The 27,155-nt window shown below is 42.1% G+C and overlaps 1 protein-coding gene across 2 annotated transcripts in view; it reads left to right on the plus strand.

Moving 5' to 3' along the window:
* The window catches only part of LRRC1 (leucine rich repeat containing 1), a 136,276-nt gene that overhangs the window by 55,427 nt on the left and 53,694 nt on the right, over positions 1 to 27,155 (plus strand). The gene's annotated exons all lie outside the window — the stretch shown is intronic.

Here is a 27,155-nt window from a genome sequence, read left to right on the forward strand (position 1 = left end):
GGCTGTGCTCCTGTGAGAATCTGTCTCCCTGCAGTGAACAGAGCAGCTCGCTGTCCAGGCATCGTCGTGAGATTGATTATTCCTAATTAGGCCACTGATGATTCTGCACACTGGGGTTTGTGTGGTATCTTTTGTGAATTTATTTTGATTACCAGGTTTCACTGGAATGATGAAGTGCTTCCTTTTTCTTGAACATTCCAGTAGGATATCTCTATCCCGTTTAACCTTTCACTTTTAAGTGGATACCCTGGTTTAACCTTGTGGATTATAGCCCCGACAGCACTCGTGGAGTGGGCCGGAGCCCCTGCCAGTGACAGCAGACATGATTAATTACTTTGAGTTCAAGTGGCAGCTCCCAGTGGTCCTGTCTTTAGTGATGGAATTCAGTTCTTGCAAAGACTCTGGTGTAACTTCCTCAGGATAGGTCCCGGCGTGCTCTGAATTATTTATACAAATGATGATCCTTTCCCTTCAAGTTTCTCCTCAGCGAGCCTCAGATCTGGATCTTTCATTCTCGTGTCTTCCACAGAAACCACAAGGCTCAGGTACAGAACATTTTGGTGGGTCATTGTCATAAGACAGCAGTGTAATCAATGCTTAATTGAAAATGTGAAGAAAAAACGATTTTACCCCCTACTTTTAACAGCTGTTAAATTTTTGGCATCTATCAGATCCCATGAATTGGAAACTGTCTTTAGCCCAGGCCATATGTTCTTGACATAGACTCTACTTTTATTTTTCTTGAGAATTATTTCTTATCTTGAAGGTAATGGAAAAAGTGAAAAAATCTTATCTTTTGGACTGGCTGATTGGGTTGCAGAGGACCCAAATCTGCTTAGGTAAAGGGTTTTGGATTTTAAGGATGGGGGTGGAGCTAACATTCCAAAAGCATTGGCACGGAGCTGGCATCGGACACTATGTTTGGAGTTTCATGGCCTCTGTCTTATGGTGTGTCTGCTTCTGTTGGTAGCTGCTCTGTTCTTCCCTCCCTGCTGACCTCTCTTGGAACTGGCCCCTCCAGGCCCAAGTTGTTGTGGTGCCTTGCCTTGCACTTTTTGGCTTCTGACCCTGCTGGGCATCTGTTTGCCAATGACACATTTCTAAGTGAGGAATGGTTGCTCCAGCTCATCTTTTTAGGCCAAGTATAAACTACAAGCTGTAGGTCACAGGACACCCTGATGTTTGGCTCCCCGGAGACAGGGGTGGCAAGTAGTGCAAAGCTTGATCCCACCCCTCGGCACAGATACAGCTCCCCTTACACCTGAGTGTGGCATGGGGCGGGCGTCTGAGGCCATATATATATCCTATATCACATTGATCTAAAGTATATAGAATTGAGGGGCACCTGGGTAGCTCAGTCCGTTGAGTGTCCGACATGGACTCAGGTCAAGATCCCACGGTTTGTGGGTTTGAGCCCCGTGTGGGGCTCTGAGCTGTCAGCACAGAGCCTGCAGCCAGCTTCAGATTCTGTGTCTCCCTCTTCTGCCTCGCTCCTGCTCACTCTCTCTCTCTCAAAAGTGAATAAACATTAAAAAAAAAATTCGGGGCACCTGGGTGGCTCAGTTGGTTGAGCATCTGATTTCGGCTCAGGTCATGATCTCAGAGCTCGTGAATTCAAGCCCCGTGTCGGGCTCTGTGCTGACAGCTTGGAGCCTGGAGCCTGCCTTGGACTCTGTGTCTCCCTCTCTCTCTGCCCTTGACCCGCTCGCATTCTGTCTCTGTCTCTCTCAAAAGTAAATAAACATTAAAAAATTTTTAAAAATTCAATAAAGTATATATAATTGAAACTGCTATCCCTTGTCTCAGAAATTATATGTTATGAAGAATCGCTGGCAATTAATTCTATAAGGAAGCAGTGACTTAGGAAAGTGGTCACTGAAATCACACAATCTGAAGAAATAAAAGAGCAATTTTGAAATTGGCATTAGAAAAGTTCTACCACTTTCACATCTGCAGTTTCTTTCCATTCTTAGCTAGAAAGAAGGGCCACATGCTTCCTCCCATGTGTCCCTTTATACCTTCCAGCATATTGATGAAAGAAACTAGACTTTTATGGAAGTCAGTGTCAGGACGCAGAATGAAGTTTCCTTTCCTTCTGCAGGTGTTGGGAGTTTTGTGAAGGATCCTGCAGATGCTGTCACCTTATCAGGCTTATTTGGAAATGCTGAGGGGAGGGGCGCCTGGGTAGCTCAGTCAGTTAAGCATCTGACTCTTGGTTTTGGCTCAGGCCCTGATCTCATGGTTTGTAGGTTTAAGCCCTGTGTCGGACTCTGCGCTGATAGCGTGGAGCCTATTTGGGATTCTTTCTCCCTCTCTCTGTGCCCCTTTCCCACAGCTAATGTGCACACATACAGTCTCCCTCAAAATAAATAAATAGACATTAAAAAAGTGCTGAGGGGAGTTAACCTCCCCCTTCCCCTATGGGCAGAGCCTTGCTCTGGCTCAGTAGCATGGGTGTGTGTGTGTGTGTGTGTGTGTGTGTGTGTGTGTGTGCGAGTGCGCGCGCGCATGTGTGGGTGTGATGGACAGTGTGGAGGAGGATGGCAGGCAGGGTTCCAGGCTTTCTTTGAGGTTGTGAGAAAAACAGAGATGACAGAACAGAACAAGGTCATATTTAGTTTAACCAACAGGAACATGGGTCTTAAGCTATTTCCAGGTCAGGCAAATCTCACTGTTCCCTCTCTCTCTTTTTTTTTTTTTTTTTTTTTTTTTTTTTTCCAGATTAAATCACAATGAATTTCCTAGGCAACTGAGTAGGTAAATAAAGGTTGTGAAGTCTCTAGCCTGAGAGGCCGTGTGAAAACCCCTACTTTGTATGGATACAGGCATTTGTAAGGGTTTGCTTACATCTGGAGGCCTGGTGGAGCCTCTAGTATTCTGTGGCTCCGGCTGAGGCTGCCCTCCATGATCAGAGAGACTGTTCCTTTTAGTCCTTCCCTAGTCCCTGAATTGTAGCAGGTCCACAGCCAGAGCTCTCTGTGTCACGGTAGGACCTTTACTGGCTTCCTCAGTTCCTGATTTTCCAGAGAGCATTACCGGACCATGGAGGAAGGCAGGGTGTTGGTATCAGACCCCACAAGTCTTTGGTTCAGTGCTTGTCAAACTTCAGCATGCAGTAGGTTTTGTTAACCTGCAGATTCTGATGCAGTAGGGCTGGACCGGGGCTTGAGATGCTGCATTGCTGGAAGTCCCCAGGGGCTGCCAGCCCTGCTGATCCCCTGAACACGCTGAGTAGCAGGATCCACAAGCTCACTACTAACATTCCTTCAGCAGCTTCCTGTGGTTATGAGCGTCACTATGCTCAGGTTCCACGGGCTCTGCACCTTCTCGCATGGAAGGTGGGAAACCTTCAAGATACTACTGGTGAAAAGCTAAGATGCTGTTACTGACCTAAGCTCGAGTTGGCCTTTCAGTCCAGGAGCAAAATTAGACGTGTTCTGGTGTTCCTTAGCTCAAGTGAGGAAGAGAAGACAAGTTTTGTGTTTGTCTCCAGAAAAATCTATAAATGAGGAGGAGAGAAGTTTTTATAGGCATGTGTCCTATGCCAAGTACTGCCAAGACCTCTAAACCCTGATTTTGTGGCTTTGTTCTCTGGCATTTCAGGCACAAAGTCCAGGGGATTGTGTATTGTGTTAGAAATGAGAAGAGTGAGCTTAGGAAGGAAGAGTGGTGCTTGTAGGTTATATATAGGCTGTGGAGACCTGTTCTGGAGTAAAAGGAGAGAGAGGCTTAGGATGAGCACAGTTTTGCCCCCGAAATGGCTGGATGTGGTTGGCAGGCAGGACTCTGGGTGGGAGCCCTGGCTCTGTTGCTCAACACCTGGCTATGGACAGTGTTTGGCCGTGTCCTGTGAAGGAGTAGGGACAAGGCACTGCTTCCATACAAACCCGGTGAGAGGCGAGGAAAGTGACACATTTCTCATGTCCTAACAGTGGATTATTTTTTTAGTCAGGCAATAACTAAAATAAACTGGGGGTAAAAGAAACTAGGTGTTTCCTCTGACTGTAGATTAAAGGATGATTGGAGTGTATAAAATTGGTATCTGAATATGGTGTTACAATGCCTAAAGAAAGCCCTGATTCCAGGGCTTACATCACGGCCCTGATTTAAGGTCTGAAGCAGTTTTCTGTGGTAAAATGCTTCATGTCTGTTTCCTGTGCTCACTGATCCTTAGTTGTTGGAGGGACACGACCTCTAGATATGTAAGAAAAGGTATTACCCCATGGTACTATCTTGCTATCCAGGAATCTCAGGCCGACTTTGTTAATGCATCACAAATCCTGCTTGAAGGGTTAGTCACTTGAATTTTATAGCCTGTGCTGTTATTTGACTTACATCACAGTACTATATCATTATCCATTTAGTTCATTTTTTCCCCAAGTGTAAGGCATATACCACTGGTACTGCTAGGGATGATTTTAAGTGGTGCCACATAACAGCAGTTTCTAATATTGAGTCATGGTGAGAAAGTTAGCATTTTTGCAAAAAAACAATATTCCTTTTGGATTGCCTTCTTTTTTTTTTTAATTTTTTTTTTAATTTTTTTTTTCAACGTTTTTTATTTATTTTTGGGACAGAGAGAGACAGAGCATGAACAGGGGAGGGGCAGAGAGAGAGGGAGACACAGAATCGGAAACAGGCTCCAGGCTCCGAGCCATCAGCCCAGAGCCTGACGTGGGGCTCGAACTCACAGACCGCAAGATCGTGACCTGGCTGAAGTCGGACGCTTAACCGACTGCACCACCCAGGCGCCCCATTGGATTGCCTTCTGTAGAACTTAGTAACACTATGTTATATTTATCATCACACTTATCTGCTGTATGCGGGGTTATTAGTTTCTATCCATGATAGTGACTTAAAGAAGTTGGCTTCCTTTAGAAATAAATCTCAGATTTGAAGAGGTGATTTAACAGAATGAGGTAAATTCCAAAGAACACAGGTGCTCTACTAGTATGGCCATCATTGTGAAGGTGGACAGGGATGGCTGGCATTGAGGGGTCCCACTGATTAGTATGAGCATTTCAGACCAAAGAACCCATGGGTTTATTTTACTCTGGGGCACACAGAAAAACACGGCCAGCGTCCGCACACCCTGCCTAAGTACTTCGCAGACTTGAGTTAACAAAAACCTAAAGGATAGTTTTAGTACAAATCGTCACGATCACCAGGACAAGACTTCAGAGTGAGCAGATAGACAACCTGTCTACCAGTACGGCCTTCGTCCCACAGAGTCCAGAGGCCAGACTTTGCTGAAATGCATGGGTCAGTTGTCCTGTGTCCAGCCACAAGAAGCCGATCAGTGTCTGTGGTCTGTGGCTGTGGGTTTGTGTAATGAAATCCAAAGCCTGTTTTGAAGCCTCCTGAAATGACCTTGTATAACACCAAGCCTTGGTGCTTCTGAGTATGCCCTGAAAAAAGCTCTTTCTGGCAAGCAATACATCCAGTGTGCCTCAAAGTCTTGCTACTTAATTGTGAACAGTTAGCCTTTTTTTTGGTAATAACTACATACACCCACACCCCAAGTGTGGCAGAGGCCAGTTTCTACCCATGCAGACTTCAGACTAGCCACAGTCAAGCCATTGTTCTCTCTTTTCTCACTGCCTAATTCGTGCCTAAGTTTAGTGCTCTCTCATTAGCTCTGTTACCTGCTCCAGTGGCTGGACTTCATACCGGCCCCAGTGACATCCCACGAAGAGAGGCCCCATGGGCCACTCTACCTTGTGTCTGGAGAGCTGGTCACTTTCCAAACCAGAGCTTGCTGTTTTACCTTTGTAAGAACTGTGACTTTCCTGTCTTGAGCCCTTTCTCTGTCTTAGCTTGTCCCTTTGCTTTTGTTAGGAAGAAGGGTTAATACAGAAAAAAAATAGAATTGCCTATTTCTCATGTTTTAATTCCAGATAATAACAATTATTTTTAAAGCAGAGGTGGAAAAAAGTTAGGCTTATGTGAGATTTCTAGTCACCTTAGCATGCTACAAATAGTTTTTCTCCCCCCACCCCGGGAGCATTGTTGAAATGTGAAGATATATAGAAACCATTTAAAACACAGAAAAAGGTGAAACCAACTTTTCAAATAGCACCCCCCCCCCCTTTGGATGATATAGAAACATTAGTGATATTTTAGCAAATAAAACTGAAAATCCATGACAGTTTAATGTTACACATTGTTAAATCAGAAGGGAAATTCTTAGAACATTGCCTTTGCTCCAAATGTTTTTGGCACTCTTTCAGAATTTGTAGTGCATAATTTTACATATCCTCAGACCAGTAGTTTCACTTTGTAGTGTGGATTGGTTTTTAAAACCAGGCAGACATTTTTAAATGCCAATTTAGGTAAATAAACCAGGACACTGACAGTCTTACGTTAGTTACTCCATATCTGCTTCAGATAGAGCAATTTCAAAAGGGTTGCATAATAATTCTGATCAATAGAAACAGCTCTGAAAACCATATATTAACTACCAAAGGGCAGGCACATCTTTAAATGTATTTTCAGCATATATGTTTTTAGAGTACAAAGACAAGCTTAGAACTTCATGACCATGTATCTTCAAAGTATCCAGTATTGCTGCAGACAAATTTTTAGCATTTCTCCTTCAGTATTAGCTGCCTTAAAATAAAATCTGAGCTTGCTTTTTACATTATATATGAACCATTACAGAGATCTGCTCTACAGTGATTTCATTAGTGAAATAAAATCTGAATATTATGTATTTTCTTATTCAGATAATCTACAGAAACTAAACTTTGATATTATAGATCCCTTTTGATGGCCATATTGACACTTTTTGCATTTTTTTCCCCTTAACTTTTCTCCAGAATATCTGAATCCTTTTTGCTCTCATCTTGAAGGGTTTCCTTAGGTTGCCTGCCTTGTACTTCCTTTTCCAGAATGTATAGAAGAGTAAACTATTGCTATTTATTATGGTAATATAGCTTAATTTCTGGTTACCAGAAAAGTTGTGATTCTCCTGAGTAAGTTGTAGGTTTATGTAACTTTGTCTCTTGACTTTTTTTTTTTTTTATTAGCAGGTTTATAATAGAGATGATAACCTTTGCATTTGAGAACAACACCTCTGAATATACTTTTTAGGTCAACAAGCTCTTTGGTTAGTTCCAGGTTCTTTGAATTCTTTGTCTACCTTCCTCCCTCGTCCCCTGCCCACTTCATTTCATTCACTCGGTCTTCAAATGCTATGCTCTGTGTTAGATGCCACATTTTCCAAAAACAATGGTAGATTTACATAGAGCTAAGGCAGAGTTAGAGAAGCAAAAATAATTGTTTTAAAAAAATGGTTTCTCCTGAAATAAAACAAAACTCCAACATGTGGGATGACAGTTTCTGTTCACTTTTTAATTAAGCAATATATGTAGGCATGGCTTTGACAGTTTCCAGCTCTGAAAGTGATTGCAAGTAAGCGGCCATATTACTTCATTTTGATCTTGATTTTGAGGCCACCTACTTTGCCATGTGAATGTGCCTTGAGCCAAGTGACGCTGAGCCTCTGGGCAGCTAAAGGCCGGGTGGCATCTCTGTGTCAGGATGGTGACAGCTACACTCTGCTCTGAATGCAAACGGTGCTCTGAGCTTATTAAGCTGGAAGAGACACAACTTAGAAAGGGGTGGAGGATCCAAGAAGGAGAAAGTGAATGAGGAGCTGCAGCTTGAGGGTTATATATAGAAATCATTTGGTTTTTAAATTAGCTTTATAAGTGTTGAATAAGTCTCCAATCTGAGGTATCTGTGCAAAGCTAATAATGAATTATGATTCTGAATTATTTTGCAGTTTGAAAAAAGGCTTGGACCCTGGCCTCTTTTTTTTTTTTTTTTTTTTTAATGTTTACAGTTATTAACTATAGCCCGTAATTACTTCAAGTAAAATTTATTGAGCACCTACTGTATTTATCTAAGGCTCTTTGCCTTATTCTTCCATCCCTTAAGGAAGTAAATCTACAGGCACAACAAACATATGTGAAGAACTGCACATAACATCTGTTACGCTGTTGTATAAATAAAGTGCTGGGGCCAGCAGAGGAGTGTCAGTAACTGTAACTGATTTGAAAGAAGCTTGAAGGAAGAATGTGTTCTTTTGGTTTGAAATTGAAATCAGGCAGTCTTTAGAAATTCTCATATTTTAGTTGTAAATTTGGAGGAAGTTAGTAAGTGGATTCCTCAGCTGAGTGTTTATTGTTACTTGTTGGAGATTTTTTTCAAATGTTTGTTATGGATTTACAGAGTCAGAAATATCCTTAAAATGCAAATATCTCAGCGCTTGTCTTTTAGATATTCACTGAAAATTTTTATATTTATCAAAAATCAAAGAAGCACCCAGTACATAAGAATAACAACTGAAACTATATGAGTTGTCATCGGATTCTTTCTCATTATTGTACAGCTGATTACTGCTGTGTTGTAAAGGATTTGTTCTGCCAGGTGAAATGCTAAGCTCGGTGTAGTAGTCAAGATAGACTGACTATTGATTAAAAAAAAAAAAAAAAAAAGCCAAAATCTCAAGTCCTCAACACATTGAAGAACTTTATTAGTGCTCGACTTATAGTCCAGTTCAGGGGGAGGGATGTGGGAGTCAGGGGGAGACAGAGAATGGGGAAACGGGTGGTGAGAGGCTCTACACAGTCAAGGATCCGGTCTTCTTCTTAAGATGTTACATCTTCACTCAACTAATAGCTTCCAAGGTCCTCGTGGGAGGGGAAGACATTGGGGGATTGTATGTGGGCAGTTTGTGTGGATCATGTCAAGAAATGCTGTACATCATTTCCATCCATGTTCTACTGGCTAATTTTATGCCCCCAACTTAACTGAAAGGAGCTTGGAAATGCTGTTAGATATTTGTACAGGAAGAGAAACCTGGTTGTTGGTAAACACTAGCATCATCTACCACAAATGGCAAATAATTGAATGCTGCCATTGTTTGGTTTTATGTCACTGGTCACATGCAGGCCTCGTAAACACACACACACACACACACACACACACACACGATTATGTTGCACTGTCACAACCTTCCAGTGAGTGACACATTTATGGGAAATTTAGATACATGTCAGTAGAGGACAAGGTAGCTTTCCTTCCCATTTCTGCACAAAAAATTTTAAACCCAGGAATAGATGAACAGGATTGATAGCCATGGATACTAATCATTGGCATAAAATCTGTGCAAGTATGCATAATGTTTTCTAATTTGAATTTTTAGAAACTAAAATATATTTTGAAAATTAGAATTTTATATTTGAGGAATGTTTGAAGCTCTTGCTCTAGGCAATATGGGATCATTAACAGTTTTCAAGCTAGGGATCACCATCTTGGACAAGCTACTTAACCTCCCTGTGCCTCAGTTTCTTCATCTGTAAAATGGAGATACAATAGCCCTGACTTCATAGAGATGTGACCCTCAAAAGAGGCTGTGTATGAAAAGTGCTTAGAACAGTGCCTTGTGCATAATGAACACTCAGCATTAGCTGCCATAACTAATCCTGTCATCATCCTCATATTGGGTCATGGAGATCTGAGCTAGCACTGTGAGATTAAGAATGAAGGGCAGGGGGGCGCCTGGGTGGCTCAGTCGGTTGGGCGTCCGACTTCGGCTCAGGTCATGATCTCGCGGTCCATGAGTTCAAGCCCCGTGTCGGGCTCTGTGCTGACAGGTCAGAGCCTGGAGCCTGTTTCAGATTCTGTGTCTCCCTCTCCCTCTCTCTCTCTCTGACCTTCCCCCATTCATGCTCTGTCTCTCTCTGTCTCAAAAATGAATAAACGTTAAAAAAAAAATTAAAAAAAAAAAAGAATGAAGGGCAGGGGTGAGGACACCACGGGTTTGGAGGCTGGAGTGATGTGGGTGAGGGGGGTTCCTGCCTGAGGCGCCATCTACACACCAGGTGCCACGTCCAGCCATTGTGCCACCTCATCACCCCTGTGTTTTGTCTAATTCACACGCTACTCCTGGGAGGTGGGCAGAAGCATCGCAGAATGAATGATGAGGAAACGGAGCCTTGAAGAAGTGCTGTGTCCCAAACTGTACTTGTACTTAGTTGTGGGACTGAAATAAGAAACTCCGCAGAGTGGCACTTCTATTTTTGGAGCATCTAGAAAATGATAAAGGTAGGCCTATTACTTTTTGTCTGGGTTAGAGAAAGGATATAGACAATACTGGGACTAGGTTCTCCCTGGATTCAGAGATAAAAACAGGGAAAAATCATTAAGACATTTAAACTCCTAAAAATCTACATAGTGAATGAATCCAATCACTTCTAAAATTGGCCTACCCAGAGAGGAGGTGTTTTGTAAATCTTCTAAGGCTGGAAATGGAACATCATCTAATGAAAGATGTGTGGCTTTCGCAATAAGCTATTATGTCACACTTCTAACGTAATTGTGCTGTTTTGATAAAAGATCACAATCTCATAAGATTGGTGCCTTGCTAGAAGTGTAGAACAAGGAAAGCCAAAAACTAAGACTGCATAGGATTTTACCTTAGAAAGAAAAGAGATTAGACAACACGAACGTCCCTTGGAAGCAAGTGTAGCCTTCTTTTTTATCCATGGGATGCTTAAGATCATTCCATTGTTTTCTCAGGATATGAATATTCACCAAAACACTGTCATGGGCATTTAATTCTCTGATATGAACATTGAAGAGAGGTGACGGATAGGCTGACCAGTTGCCTTTAGTACCTAGTTCCTTTAGCATGGCTGATCACTTGGTCCCATGTGAATTTTCTTAGCATGGCACATGCTTTCACAGCCTGATCTTCTCCAAACACATTGTCACTGAGCTGGCAACTAGAAGACTCTTACCTGATTAACCCACAGAGGATCATCTCTTTGGTGTTACGCTATATGAAGCTATGCCTCCAGCAGCCAGCGAATTTGCCCTCTTTGAAATTTTTGGAACACCGAGTAGCACTAATTCAGTGGGTCTTCAGTTTCTCTCTCCCTTTCTTTCTGTCTTTCTGTCTTTCTTTTCCTTCCTTCCTTCCTTCCTTCCTTCCTTCCTTCCTTCCTTCCTTCTGCTCTTGGTAAAATGAATTACATTTGCCCTAAGAAGATGAAGAAAAGCACCTTGAAAAGGGTAGAGAAATGAATCACTAGGATCATTTCTTTTGTAGCTTATGTTGTTTAAAGCACATGTTCATTGTTGAGAATTAAATAATAGTCAAACACAAAGACACATTATTGGAAAACCAAGAGAACTGTGTGAATCTTTATTTATTGGGTGCCTGTTCTGGACTACCAGTAGGCTAAGCACTTCATGTGTATATTCTCATATAATATCTCATTGAATCATCAAATCTTCTCCAAGCAGTACCCTGGTATCCTCTTTTTACAGATGAGACAACTGAGTCTCATAAATAAACCACGGGAATGTAATATATAGCACATTTACTACAGGTAGTAATCCTGTACTGCATATTTAAAAGTTGCTAAGAGAGTATATCTTTATTTTTAATATTTAAGTGTTTATTTATTAATTTTTGAGAGAGAGGCAGAGAGAGAGGGAGACAGAATCCCAAGGAGGCTCCGCACCATCAGCACGGAGCCCAACACAGGGCTTGCACCCACGAACCACGAGATCATGGCCTGAGCCAAAATCAAGAGTCAGAAGCTTAACCAACTGAGCCACCCAGATGCCCTGTTAAGAGAGTAGATCTTAAAAGTTCTCATAACAAGAAGAAATTTTGTAAGTATATCTGGTGACGGATGTTAAATAGACTTACCGTGGTAATCATTTCACAATATATATAAATACTGAATTATGCTCTACACCTGAAACTTGAATATGGTTATACACCAGTTATATCTCAATCAAAAAAAAGTGAGTCTCAGATTAAAAACTTTTTCTTGGGCACATGGCTAGTGAGTAGCAGAACTGGTATTTGATCCCAGGTTGGTGAGACTCTAAAATCACGGTTCTTTCTCCCCAGTATAAAAGTGTTTTATCTTACTACTGAGGAATGAGCATCAATAATGTTTTTAATGTATTTTATTTATCTTTTCCCCCCTTTTATTACCAGTTTCACAAAACTGGGATTATGCAGCACATGTCTCTTGCTTTTATTCACTTATTATGGGTTGTGAGTGTTTCCCAAAGCATATTACTAAATACGTAAATGTTTTAAAAGGCAGATTAATTTATAGCTCCTACCTTTTTATCTTTCTGGAGAAAATATGAACAGATCTGTAACACCTAACAGGAAGCTGTAGATTTCAAAGGATGGTCCGTGTTGAATAACTGACAAGACAGGGGAGTTTCCAGACAGATGTGATAAGTTAAGAGTCAACCAGACAGTGAAGAAAGAGATGAATAAGCAGTTTAGAAGTTTCTACCTGATTTAGGATTTTTGTGTTTAGGGGGCACAGTTACCCCTTAATGTAGTTGCAGAGGTAGCCACAGAAAGAAGGTGGACAGCAGCAGACCAAGCATAAGTGCTCAACTACTTTTAAGGTGCCGTGATGCAGTCAGTTCTGTATTTACCTAACATGTATTTTGTTTGTGAAGGTGCTTGATCAAAGTATCATTACACACAAATAGTTGATGTCCTGAAGTATTTAACCTTGTTGTTCCACTTTTGTTTGATGGTGCTGCAAAGTGTTTGAGAATAGCCCTTCTTCCATTTAGCTGGGCTGATGAGGGATGGGTCAGGATGAACTAGAGGATCTGAGCAAATTAGACAAAAGTGACAGAACCAAGTGCCAGTAACTTAGTACACGTCCAAAATAAAAGCAGCCTAGAGCTGGGAGTGATTCCTGAGTGACACCAGAGGGGCTGAGGAGACAGATCTCTCAGGGGAGGCCTGTGGTAAGTGGGGAGGCAGCAAACCACTGGAAGGACTTGCATGGGTCCCTGGCAACCCTCCTTCCCTCAGCTAACTGCCGTTTGAGTCGTGGTCTGTTTAGCTGGCTAAGACCCAAGGGGCCAAGCATGGCAAGGGCCTGGGCCAGTCTGAAGTTAGCCCTAAGTTGAGTCAAATGCCATGGGCATGTGCCTTATCATAATTGCAAATTATCATAATTTGCTTCAAGAAGTCCCTACTTGCCCTATGCCTCCCCACACATTTGAAATCATCACTCCTTTCAGGGGCTTTGCACATTGGCAGCTAGAGAGAAACGCTTGCTGTTGTGCTTCCTTTACACCAAGGTCCCTGCCTTTGGATTTTGTCGTGGACTGGTCAGCCTTTGGGTTTGACTAATTGGAGCGTGGCAAAGAGATGTCCTCCTTGTAGATCTTTGGCATTTTCTAAGCAGATGCTTTGGTCTTCTGGAGCCCTTCCCTGCTGCCGATTGAATTTCATCTTATCTCTAAAATTCTTCTTTTCTGTGTTACCAGCTGTTCAGACCTTCGTTAGGGATCTATATGGGAAGAGATAAACTCAAAGAAATGTTCTAAATAAAGGCATCATATTTCATAATGAAAAGCACAACAAAATGAATTCCTGGCTAGAATGTATGTTTCACCAAGATAAGGTACATTGGAGCAAGAACAGTTTTAAAATAAGTTTTATTCATTTCTTAACTATTTAACAATCACCAGGTATGTAAGTTACATGTGGGGAGCTAGAGATGGCAAGTCGGTTTAGTGATGGCCCTCGAGGGATTTAGGGCACAACGGTGAAGGGACCAAGTCCATCTGTGATACCAGGACAGTGTGGAAAATCCTGTCTCAGAGATATGCCTGAAGGAGCCTGGAGAGGGAGGATCTCAGTCATTCCTGGGAGGGATGACACTCAAGCTCTGAGGTATAAGTAGCAGGTAGAGATGAAGTTCGGGAAGGATATTTCTGGGCAGATGAAATTGCATGAGTGTGTGTCTGAAATAGCGTGATGAATTTGGGAAATGCAAAATATTACTGGAGTACATGGCAATGAGATTATGAAGGTTCTGTATACATGGCTAAGGAATGTTTTCTCGAAAGCTCTGCGGGACCTCTGAAAGGATTTCCAGGAGGGGAATGGCTTACATGTCACCCTGGCACTAGCAGGAATGTGTAGTTGATTGAGGGCAGCCTGGATGCAGGAGGTCATGTTGAGGGTAGAAAGAGCAGAGAAGGGTGCAAGAGAAAAGGAGATGCCAGAACAGGTGTGCGGGTGACAAGTGGGAGGCTTGCTGGATGTGGAGGGGTAGGGTGAGTGGGAGGATAAACTCCCACTCACCACTGCAGAAGAGATGGGAGACATTAAAGATCAAGAGGAAAGCTGAGTTTATTTGTGGGCATGTGGAAGGTGAAATGCCTTTGGGATATCTAAATAGAGATGTTCAGTAGGCAGCTGAATATAAGGATCTGAGGCTCAGGGGAGAAATTTTAGCAGATGAAGGTGTGGGAGTCATCCAGGTGTAGGTGATGGTTGAAGCCATGGGCATGAATGACGTCACTCAAGGAGAGGGAGCAGATATGGTGTTGGAAGGGGGAGATGAGCACGCATAGTATTACTGTTTAAAAGAAAGCAGAGCAGCAGGGCCCCTTGTAAGATTCTGAGAAGTAACAGCAGGATGCTTTGTCAGTATTGTTGACTGGGGTTGTAGAAAAGGCCCAGCGAGAGAATGGCAATCATTGGATTGAATTATGGGATGGAGAGGAAGCCTGCAGATTAATGGGTGAAGTTGTCCTGGATGAAGGTGTAGACACTGGCTGTAGAAAGGCAGCACCTTTGGAAGCACCACCATTGGAGGACTGATGAGAAACAGGAGAGTCACAGGAGCTTAACCAAGGGTGGGACCAATGGCAGGGAGCACATCTGGAAAGGCTGCAGTGTAAAAGGGAATGGAATGGTCAATAAATGTGGACTGAAAAGTTTCCATTGGTTTGACATCTGCGAGGTCATCTGTGACAACAAAAGCAATGTCAAAAGTGGTTTATAGCACACATTGTTTGTTTTTTTACACTTTTCCCTTGACTCTGAGAGATCAGAGGAAGGCTTGAAAAACACCAACAATCACCATTTCCAGGAGGAAACAGCAGCAGTCACTGTTTCCTGCTGGATCTGCCAGTTGTGAGGGATGTGAGTGATCCTGATGGTGGTGTATGTCTTGGACAGCTGACCCTATGACATAATTAATGGAGAGATTTCATAACTCTTTGGGTGTAATGTGTACATGTTTGATCGATGTCTGGCATTGGAATGAGCCATGCAGGCTTTGCTGCTGCCACAGAGAGGCAGACCCAGAAGGCAAAAGGTGGGGGTAACCAGCCACCAATATTCTCTGTCTGGAGTCTGGTCATTAGCTATGGCTAGGACCAGAGTAGACTCAGGACATTTTAAGCCTGCTTATTCCATATTAAGTGTTGAAGACAACAGACAAAGTTTCCTCCTTCCAAGACCCTTTTGTGATTGCATTTACCCATGGTGTTTCCAAGTTTACTTTACACCTTGCGATTACAAAACAAAACAAATACACACACACACACACACACACACACACACACACACACACAGTATACAGTCATTATAAAAACTCAATGGTGGCAAGTAAAGGAAAAGTCAACAACCTGCCCTTTCTACTTCCAGATTCTCCTGGCCCTGGCTGAGGTTGCCAGTGTTGGGTATCACACTATAGTGGGCTTATTTTAAAAAAAAATTTTTTTAGGGGTGCCTGGGTGGCTCAGTTGGCTAAGTGTCTGACTTCAGCTCAGGTCATGTCTCATGGTTTGTGAGTTCCAGCCCTGTGTCAGGCTCTGTGCTGACAGCTCGGAGCCTGAAGCTTGCTTGCTTCAGATTCTGTGTCTCCCTCTCTCGCTGCCCCTCCCCAACTTGTCCTCTCTCTCTCTCTCTCTCTCTGTCTCTCTCTCTCTCTCTCTCTCTCAAAAATAAACATTAAAATTTTTTTTTTAAAGTTTACTTATTTTGAGAGAGAGAGGCAGGGAGGGGCAGCAAGAGAGGGAGAGAGAATACCAAGCAGGCTCTACCCTGTCAGCGTGGAGCCCAATGTAGGACTTCGAACCCACAAACCACAAGACCATGACCTGAGCCCAAATCAAGAGTTGGGTGCTTAACCGACTGAGCCCCTCAGGTGCCCCTGTACTGGGCTTGTTTTTATGATACTTCTGTTAGTCACTGGATTATGGATCACAGTGGGCAAAGAGTGTGTGTCTCTTATACCTCTGTCTCCTTACCGTCCACCATATAGGTAGTTCCTTAAATAAATGGATAAATGAACAAATGGATGAATACATGAACAAGTGAGTGAATCTCTTAGACTTAGCCCTTGAGACCATTCCTTCCATTGTAATTTCAGAGAGAAACTGGCTACGAGAGGAAAGCACCTATTTTTGTCACCTTTTGATGTGTAGGAGCACTTATTATATGGATGGTACTGTGTAATAAGGTCCAGGCTCTGTAGTCCCTTTATCCATCCTGGGGGTGCAGATTTCTTGAATTATGTGAATAAAATTAATCTATTCAGAAGCTGGTAGATGACTGGCAGAGGTGACAAGCTAGCATTTCAATGGAATTAGAAGGTGGGATATTTATAACACATTTTAGATTCTTAAAAAAGGATTAAATCTGAACTTTTACATTGAGTTCAGTCTAGAAACTTTAACTGTGCATTCTATCTGTGTCAGGCAGTGGGGTACTATCACATGTATTGCAGAAGGAGGAATGACGAGCCACAGTCTACCCCCAGAAATGTTCAGACCCTGTGGGCAAAACCATATTTATAGGTTTAAAATGGAAGACCAGAATGCCCTGCTGATCATCAGACCACAGAAAAAGGGGCTTTCAGGAATGGTGAGAGCAAGTATTCTTTCTGCCTAGAAACTTAGACTTCGAATTATGGCCTTCATTCACTTGGAGCAGTGTTTCTCCAGATGGGCTTGAGACTGCCTATGTTAGAATCCTTGTTAAGACTGCATATTTCCACCTTAGATAAGGACTATGCAATCAAACTTTCAGGGCATGATTCCTGGAGTCTGCATTTTAATCTCCAGAAGAACTTGTCTGAATTTAAATTGGAGCTAGGAGCCTAACAGAACCTTAATGGTTCCTGGTGGGGTCACGATCCTGAACAGCATTAGGCTAAAAGGATGTCTTTACAACCTGACCTTTCTTGCCTTCAGTCAAGTCTATAGAATAATGGCTTTAGTACAGGAAATGATTTTTTACTAGTCCAAAAAGCAAGTGTCTATTATAAGAACCTGAATTACCCTTTAAATAAGCAAACGTTGGGGCACCTGGGTGGCTCAGTCAGTTAAGTGTCAGACTCTTGATTTTGGCTCAGGACATGATCTCGTGTTTAGTGAGTTTGAGCCCCATGTCAGGCTCTGTGCTGACAGCACGGAGTCTGCTTGGGATTCTCTCTCTCCCTCTCTCTCTGCCCCTTTCCTGCTCATGCTCTGTCTCTCAAAAATAAATAAACAGTAAAAAACAAAACAAAACACTGAGTTATGAGAAACACTCATTGTAATTCTAAGAAAGAACTCCAAAACATTTAGCCAGTGGCAATGCCAGAAGAATATATTTGCATGCCTTGTATGATGAATACTTTAAGGGGATAACACCAATTTTAATGTATAAGTTCTATTTCTTTTTAAGAAGTTAAATGAATTATAAATAGCATATCCTTTCATCTGTTGACAGCTTACAAAATTTAAGCCTTTAAGGTCTTTTTCTACAGTATTTCTTTGAATCATTTAAACATGTTTTTGAGCCCTTTTTAGAATACCTTTTGCATGCTGTTTTCTAAGTTAGCCTCTTTTTTAAAAGGGTTACTTTTGGAAAGGTGTACTTGTATTACAGGTAAAGGGATTTCTTAAAAATTTATCTTACCTAAAAATGAGGAGGAGGCAGCTAAATTAGATTCAAACACGCCCCCTCCGTCCTTTCCCCATCTTCAACCAAACAAAATAGCTTTCCCTTGTTACTTTGCTGTTTTCCGTTCCATTTGAGGCAACTTGACAAAGCCTTCCATGCACACAGTCTTTACATGTTGGCTCTCTTTAATCTGAGAGCAGAAATAGCTTTCTGATGGAGGTAAATTATGGATGGGAGCCATGAATAATTGTCAGATATGCACTAAAATGGCCAGGGCCTCATCATTAGTGGTTCCTAACATGGCTGCACATTGGACTCAGTACTTTTTAAAGTACTGCCCTAATCCCACCCCAGGTTGATTTATTGGAATCTCTGGTGGTGATTGGCTCCAGGTGGTTCTAACATACAGTCAGGACTGAGAACCAATTAAGTTAATTAAATGCCTCAGCATTTCTCAGAGGCAGCTATAAGACCCTCTGTATCTGAATCGCCAAGAGTGTTGGGTTAAAAATGCAGACTCCTACGGTGGACCGTAGACCTGGTGAGACAGTTGCTAGGAGTGGGTCCAGCCCTATCATCAAATAAGTGCTGCCACTGATTCCTCTGTACTCTGACATTGAGAACCCCTGGTGCCTGGGGACACTCAGTGGTTTCCTTAGACCTGGGGTAGGGATGTGCATTGGGAAAAGGTGGTGAGAATAATTGAGAAGCCATGTTTTGCCTAGTTTATCTGGGCCAAAGAGCTGCTCCCTGCGCTTCTGGAGAACTGCATTGTTCACTCCTTGCCTTGCACCCTCTCTTCTATTCTGTGTGCTACCCAGAGTGATTTGAGGAGTCTGAATGACTCATTCTAGCCTGTGGTCAAGGCTGTCAATTGACAAACACTGTGCATGGTGTGGGGGTGTGAGAGGAGAACACTGAGTTTATTAGGATGGTTATTTCAGCCGACAGAAGTCACATTCTCATGTGCAAAGATTAAGTATACTTAAAAAGGTTAACAGGAGACAGCAGGGAATCAAACCCATAGAATTCATGCAAAGGAGTGGTTCTGACCACAGGCCCTGATTGGCACTTTAGGGGAGGGAGTCTTGTGGTCTAGAAAGGATGGAGGAAACTTGGGGCAGAGTTGAAGACTTAATTTTTGGATCAGAGCATTCCTCCATTCGAAGACTTAGAATTTCCCAAGAGAATTTTGATGCATAAGTATCAGTAGTTGTAATTTTGCCCATATTAAATGGGAATAATTAAAATGAGCTGCAATTTTGAGTGAATGTTGAAGTAGGAGATGAATACAAATACCGTTTTGTATTTTGTTTTTGTTTTTTTAGTTTTTGGTATTTAGTTGCTGTTACTGTGAGGTTTAAGTAGACATTATTCAGAATTTTGTTCTAGGAGGAGGGTAAGTAAAAAGAATGCCAGTCGCTCCACATAATTTTTCCCCTTCCCATTATTCTGTGTGAAACCTAACACATATTATTCTGTAATTTTTTTTTTTTTTTTTTTTTTTTTTTTTTTTACTTTTTGGTTAATTTATTTGTTTATTCTTTGCAAATCAGGATCTTGTATCTCAAGACATATTTGTGTTCACTTAGCCAAAACTCTGCTGGGGAGGAAAAGCTGAGGTGTAAAGGTTATTTTGGTAATTGTGGCTGGAATTAGGTGAAAACCTCCTGGGCTGGGAAAGTTTTTTGGCAGCACAGGTTACCAAGACCCTAAAATAACACTTTGACAAAGGCCCCTCTGTGGCGCCTTCCGCCCTGCACTGTGCAGAGAGACCCATGTCCACCTTTCTGCCCCATGTTGTGCCTGTGTCCATCTTCCTTTCACAAACACGGGGAAGGCTGCTGCTCAGGCAGGATTTGTGCCTTTGTCTACAAGGCTGGCTGCCTCCTGGGCGAGGCTGGGGTGGTTGGAATAATATGATAAATGGGATGATGCCTTTGAAAAAAATTTCCATTTAGCATTTTTCCCCCCCGCTGCACACCCAGAGGAACAGCTGTGGCAGCAAATGCAGACTTGAATCATGCATTCATATTTAGTCTTGTTTGACAATCCTAGATATTTTTAAGCAGGATCAAGTCAGGCAACCAGCATTACAGCAGTCAGACTGTCTTAATCAGCCAGCCTGTTTGGCACACAAGGACCTTGTTTTACCCAAGTAGTAAATAATTCTCAATGAAGCAATATGATGCACCGAGTGTGCCCAAAGTCACAACATTCAGTATTTTACTACAGCCTGTCAGCGTCTCTTTTTACATGTTTGTTCTGTTCACCACTCGTGGTTTATTCCTTGTAATGTTTGAATTCTGTGTTTGGCCAGGTCTTGACTGGTGGTTTTTTATCCATAATAGGGTCCTACATTCCATGCCAAAAGGACCCTCCCATCTTCCTTCTCGCCCTTAATGCAGCATTGCCTGCTGTGTGCATGATTCTTTTTTTATTTATTTTTTTTCTGAGAACGTTTCATATTGTGACAACTTGTTTCCTTCTTAAGATGATGGGGTTTTGTCATTTGTCTCTGCTCTGGATAAATGGCTCTCATCCTGTGACTCTGCTCTCAACTAATGGGCCTTTTTTCTCCCAAGACCCTCTTGTGCCCCTTCCTCATAGCCAGGGTTCCAAAGTCCACATTCTGTAGGCCTCCCTCACTCCCTGCGCTGCCCCCTTGTTGCCTTCTGTGCAAAGATGGGATTGAATGCGCTTCCACAGCTTTCTCCCATTTCACTTCTCTCTGCCCCTCTGCTCACTCTACAGGTCCCCCCCCACTCCAAAAAATAAAAAAAAAAAAAACCAACAAAAACCCCCAAACACATTAAAATATACCAAAGTCAAGGGAAAAGTTTTTCACTCAAGCTGCAAACTCCTTTTCTCACGCCCAGGCTTTTTGAAGGCATACGGCCCCAGGTTCTCAGGCTCATAGATTTAATGGGGCCTTATAATTTTTTAAAAATGGGACCATGACACAGGATTGCTAACTCTATATTGGTAAGAAAAACTGTCAATGTCATTTAGTCAAAGGCAAAGAGGTTTCAAACTTCCAGTCAGGATATAATCTCTGATTAAACAGAGGACAGAGGACAACAGTCCTTTTAAAGAAATAAATTTGGCTGGGGTGCCTGGGTGCAGTTATGCATCTGACTCTAGGTTTCGGCTCAGGTCGTGATCTCACAGTTTGTGAGTTCGAGCCCCACATTGGCTCCAAGCTGACAGTGCAGAGCCTGCTTGGGATTCTCTGTCTCCCTTTCTCTCTATCCCCCCCCCCTCAAGAATAAATAAACATTAAAAAAAATCATGTTTAAATAAATAAATTTGGCTTCATGGTCAGGAAACCTTGTCACCTTCTCTCCAACTTCCTTATCTGCCAATTATGAATATATGTCTCCAACCAGAATATGGCCCCTGCTGCTTTACTTTCCCCTCCTCCTTGTCTGGCTTCTCAACCTTTGTGCTTTGACTTCCCCTCAAACCATTATGTATGTTCTCGCAAAGGCGACAGCATAATCCTGGTAGCCAGGTCAACCTTTTCCTTACCTGATCCTTATCAGTCTTGGTGACACTCTTCGCTCCCTGACTTCTCAGCTCTTCCCTCTGCCTGTTGGGTGCCCCCTGCCCCCAAACAGGAGGTTCGCTCTTCCTTTCTCCCCAGACTGTGCGTCCACCCCCACCTCTGTGTGGTATCTCAGAACTGCAGACTTGGGTTTCTATCTCCTCTTTCTCTCCATATTCATTTCCTCGGGGATCTCTTATTCCAGCGTGTTTGGAACTCATGGAATCTGACTGTCCAGATCCTTAGCAGTTACTTCACAGTCTTCCTCAGCCCTGAGGCAGATGGACTAGAATTTCAAAGCTCTGCTCTTCTATATGTCAGCAGAGGGATCATGGACAATTTAGTTAATGTTTTCAATCCTGCTTCTTCATCTGCTAATGGGACCACTATCTCAGTATTTGTTGTAAGGATTAGAGATGATGCACACAAAATGCCATTTGCAGTACCTGGTACATAATGGGCCCTAACAGTGACAGCTCTTATTTGGAGACACACAATCAGGTGATATAGCAGGGATCAGAGGGCAATAGTTCCTCTTTTTCAGAGCAATAACTATCACTTTTCCTGATCTTGATCCTGTCCTCTGCTTTTCTCCCAGTGCCTGACTTGCCACTTGTGGCTAAGGTAACAATGACAACAACTGGAGGGTGACTGATTTCAAAAGAGGCTTATCTGAGTACCAGGCCATTGGGTAGCAATTTCAAATCTTCGTCTAAAGTAGAAATATTGTGTCAAAAGGTATGTAAGGTGTCGATATGGTTGAAAAGAAGGCATTGTGTATGTGCGTTTATGTGCACACATGTGCATGCACTGTTGATGCCATGGTGGCCAGCTTGAGCGGAAGTGTCAGCTCAGCACTGGCCAGGGCCAGCCATGGTGCTCATTTTCTCACCAGGTGTTCAGGGAATTCAGTATGTGAGCAAGACGATTAATTCGCTAAGTTAATTCCTCTGTCATAGGAGGAGACAGTGTTGCATGGGAAGAAGATCAAGTTCTTTATGGGGCGGCTGGGTGGCTCAGTGGGTTAAGTGCCCAACTTCAGCTTAGGTCATGATCTCACAGTTCATAAGTTTGAGCCCCGCATCAGGCTCTTTGCTGTCAGTGCAGAGCCTGCTTCACATCCTCTGTCCCCCTCTCTTTCTGCCTCTCCCCTGCTTGTGCTCTCTCTCTCTCTCAAAAATAAACATTTAAAAAACATAAATACTTCAAGTTTTTTGTAATCTTGTATTTTGCTATTTTGTCATCCTCGTTATTTAACATTGTTAAATATTGCAAGTGCTCATTGTAAAGGTTTATAGTTTCCATGAGAAGCAAAACCCAAGTGGGCTTGCATCACATCTTATACGTTTTCCCTTCGTAGACTAGAAATACAGATGGAACTAAAGTCCAATGGGAAATTGTTCATCTTGAACAAGTCTTGAGCAAGTCTTGAATGTCGGTGCAGAGTTTAGGGAAGGTGAACAGTCTCTGATATCCATGTGCATGCTTGTGAATTGTTGGATTCCTGTTAGGTTTGCCTCTGCCCCAATGTCTTTGCACGGCAGTTCATGGGGTGGCTTTCTTTTTGATAGTTTCATTTGTTTATGCTGCATTAATTTTTGTTTGTTTCTGTCATAGTTTAACATGAGTGATGTGGTATTGAGGTACTGTCCTAAATTCTTAACAGTTCATAAATTACACGATTCTTTGCCTAAGATTGGATACTAATACCCAAGACTTATTTAAAGACTCCGTTCTCTCTCTTTTGACAGAAGTTGTTGATGACATTTTCCCCCTGGTCTCAGTGTTATGTCTGGGGTGAGGGAAGGGCAAGGAAACATGCCCCAGACTCCACAAGTTAATATACAAAGGTACCCACGCTCAAAACCAGTCAGTGCTACTTGAGGAGAGTTGCCTTTTTCTCACCTCTTTTAGTCCTTTCCGTTTGTGTACTTTACCAGGTTATCCTGTACGTTATCTTATTTTACCTCTCAATAGCCCTGGTTGGCAGATGAGGCAGATAAATCCAACAACCCCTTTATGAGGGACTGGAGTCTCAGGGCAGTGGACATTTTTCTATGTGAGGTGAGGATGCTGGCCCTGGGTTCTCTCTTCTGATCCAGCCCCAGTGAGGTGAGTAAGGATGTTTTGTTGAATGCCCACCTGTTAAAGACCTACACAATGGTATATTCTAGGGAGGTACTGGAGATCATTGTAGATCTGATCCCTGAACTAGTTACTGGAGGACACATCTAGTGGGGAAACAAGGTTTTGAGTAAATGTTTATAGGTAGTTAGCTTTGAGCAAAGTGCTTACTCAAAGTACTGGGTACTTGGGAGGCCCAGTCTTTTGGAGGGGATTCAGGGAAGGTTTAATTGAAATTCTGTGACACTGTCAGTCAGTCAGTCAGTCAGTGACATTGTCAGTAGTGTTGATTAAATTCTTTCTCTTAGGAGCTACACTAAGCAAGAAATAATGATGAAACATTTTAATATTATTTACTTAATCAAATGCTACACTTAATTTCAGTACTGTATCATAACCAAAAGTTGCTAAAGATTAACCATATAGCAGAATTCAGTTTAAACCTTCTTTATTACTTTGGTATTTTTTGTTGTGTTTTCTTAAAAGTGGTTTATTTGGTTTTGTTTAATCAGAAGAATTAGGTAAGCAAATGTTTAAATCTGTTGTAAGCTATCAGATGGGGTGATGCACCTTTCCTCTGGCTCCCGTCTGTTGAGCTTCTGAAGATTCAGAGGCAGCATCACCCTTGGCTTTGTACAAGTAGCACATGGCAGCGGCTGTTGGCGGTAAGGCAGTTGGGTTGTGTTTTGCGGTTTCTCTTGACCTCACACGTTCTTTTTCGAGACAAGGCAAGTGTATGGTGAGCACAGGCTCTGAGGGGTGGAAGGCCTAGGTTCAAAGCCTGATCCTCCTGCTTGCTGGCCCTCACCCTGTTCCTCATTATGAGAATGGAAGTGATAATAGTAACGTTCTGAGTTACCGTGAAGACTTAGAGGAGTTAATTTGTGCAAAGTGCTTAGAATTGTAGCTTAGGACGCTTTTAAGTGCTCGATAAGGCCCAGCCGTGGCTGTTTTTCAATCACACATTTCACAAAGGGTCCTCAGAGTGCAGCCGACCTGGAACCGGGGAGAAGAAACTGCTCTACGCTTGGACTGAATCCAAGCCCCTGACCTTGCTGGCACCTTGTACTAATTAAGCTAACACAGCCACCTTGCTGCGGGGCTAGTAGTGCTGATGCAATAAGTGTAGATGATTGCTTACATAGCTCTTGCCTCATTTTCAAAAGTAAAATTTCAACTTTCCATTTAATATCACCGGAAGCTTAAAATGTCATTCTTCGCAATTTTACAGAAAGATTGATAGAATGGGGGTAATAATTGGCTTTCTTTAAACATTCCTAGTCTTCTTCGACTTCCTATGTCCAAATGCTGTCAACATGAATTAGATGATCCTAAAGAACAGCCACGACAATATCTAAGACTTCTGTTTAGCTTAGCATTTCATGGTACTCTCCGTGGAGAGAACCTAGTATTCTAACTTACTAACATCAGATAGGTCTCCAACCCAGGAGGAAAAGAGATGCTATTTATATAGAACAAGAAATGCCAGTGAGTAATTAGTTTATCCAGAAAGAACTTGTGTGATGTATGGGGGCTATGGTCAAAACAGGCTGTCTATGCGCAATCCTCCATGAAAAGAAATGCCTTGGAAGTTTGTAAACTCACATATACATAGAAGGAGACCGAGAGGTCCCTCAGGCTAATCTATCTCCACCACAAGAGGATGGTGTTAGCTTTTCTGGAAAGGGTGTGATCCACCACGAGGGTTCTGGGCATGTGGGAAGAGAGCCCTGATTCCTCAAGGAAAAAGGTGGACTAGGTCTCTGTATTTGCAGGGGTGAGGGAAGTGGGGGAAGTAGACTCTCAGCTTGATGCGTTAAAAATGGATGTCCAGAAATGAACACGAGTACCAGGGAGGGCAGGGGGTGTCTTTTTACAATCAGTTTCAAATGATAATCTCTGTGGGGAAAGCTGTATTCTGTCCCAGAAGCCCTGGGGCTAATGGTGCCAGGATTGTTGTCTCCCTGGAGGTGTTGAAAGTATTTTGCACTGACAGAGTTTAAGGTTAATTATCCATTTCCTGTGTACAGGCGGTAGTAATGGTCACATTGGTAAACTACTGTTTAGATATTTTTATTTTTTAAGTACACTTACATCTCACTAATTTGAAGCAATTCTGATTCAGAAATAATGATGGCTTAGAGTGTGCCCAAATTAAAGGTTATCTTAAGAAAGTAGTAGGGAAAAGATTACTTAATTTTAAAATTATTCTCATTTTATAAATACCAAATTTTATGCTTTTATTCTGAGACATGTATGAGACAAAAACCAGTTTGAATTAATGAAAAATATGATGACGACTATTTTTTTTTTGTTTCACTCTATATTGAAACAAAACTAAGCTGAATATTGGCAAGTAGAAGTTTTGAGGTACATTCCTTAATGAGTAGATGAAAGTCTCATTAATTATTTCTAATATTTTTATGTAAATAGGTATTTCTTTAGGGGTTAATCATTACTGCTTCTCAGATAGTTAAAACAACCACAAAAGCCCTCTAAATCCTCTCATCTTTACTAATAATACTACTCTTCTTCGGAATTTTTGGCCTTGAATGGAAACCAGTGGTCCTCTCTCCTGATCTCTCCTAAATATTAATGAAAGAGGTCAGAGTGCCATGTGCTTTTATTCATGCTACTCTGCTTTATCCTTAGATAGCCCTAAGCTGGAGGTGATTATCCCCTTTTTATAGAAGAGGGAACCCCTTGTCTACCAAAGTAATTGTAAATAGCTCAACCTAGCATTTGGTAATCTGCTATCAAAAGATAGCAGTCTTCTCTCCAGATACTCCCATATTGATATCCTGAAGTTCAGGCATAGCTGTCTTTTCCCAGGGCTTACCCTCTCCTCACTGCATTCAGTGTCCCATTTGTACTTGGTTTCTCCTCTGCTCTTATTTATTTTGTTCAAAGCGTGAGTGTCCTTTGTCTAATTTTCTCTTTTCTTTATTAAACTTAATGAGGCACTGAAGGTATGATGTGCTAGCATTAATTAAAAAATGTCTGTTGGTGATCCATTTTACAGATAAGGAAATTAAGGCACAGGTAAGTTAAGTAGTTTGTCTGAGGGCACAAGCCTAGTAAATGTGGAAAACTGGTGCAGATTGTTCTTATGTCTTTTTAGATTTGATGGAGGACAAAGTGGATACAGGGAGAGACCATTTAAGAGGATATTATAGTCATCTAGATGATTTGGGCCTGATCTAAGTTGATAATAATAGGAGTGGGAAGAAAAAGATAGCTAAGGAAAATAATTAGAGAATATGAGAAAGATATGGAAATTGAGTGTAGGAATTGGTATGGGGGAAAAAATTCAAATTAGGTTTTTAACGAGGTTGGTGGTCAGCCTGGGTTTCATTGAGAAGGTGCTATTTATATACTTTTTTCCTATGTTTATTCTCACACCTCATATTTGTCCTGAGGAAAACATTTAAGAATCAGTCAAAGGGGATTTCAGCTGGGAATAACCTGTAAGCTTTATACTCCCTCTTGTCAGAGATCTGGGAATAAGCAATTTTCTTAGTGGTAAAATGAAGATAATCCTGACCTTATGGGGATATTTCATGACTCAAGTGAGAGAGCAGCTGTTCTTGCAGAGACTTATTCATTAGCTTCTCATTCATTCATTTGGCACCTGTGTCAAAGCTTAAGCTCATTTCTGTGTCAGCTTTAGGGGAACAGCGACAGACGAGACCAACAATATCTTTGTTTCCAGTGAACTTAGAGTTT

The sequence above is a fragment of the Panthera uncia genome (genome assembly GCF_023721935.1).
Source record: "Panthera uncia isolate 11264 chromosome B2 unlocalized genomic scaffold, Puncia_PCG_1.0 HiC_scaffold_24, whole genome shotgun sequence".
Taxonomy (NCBI): Eukaryota; Metazoa; Chordata; class Mammalia; order Carnivora; family Felidae; genus Panthera; species Panthera uncia.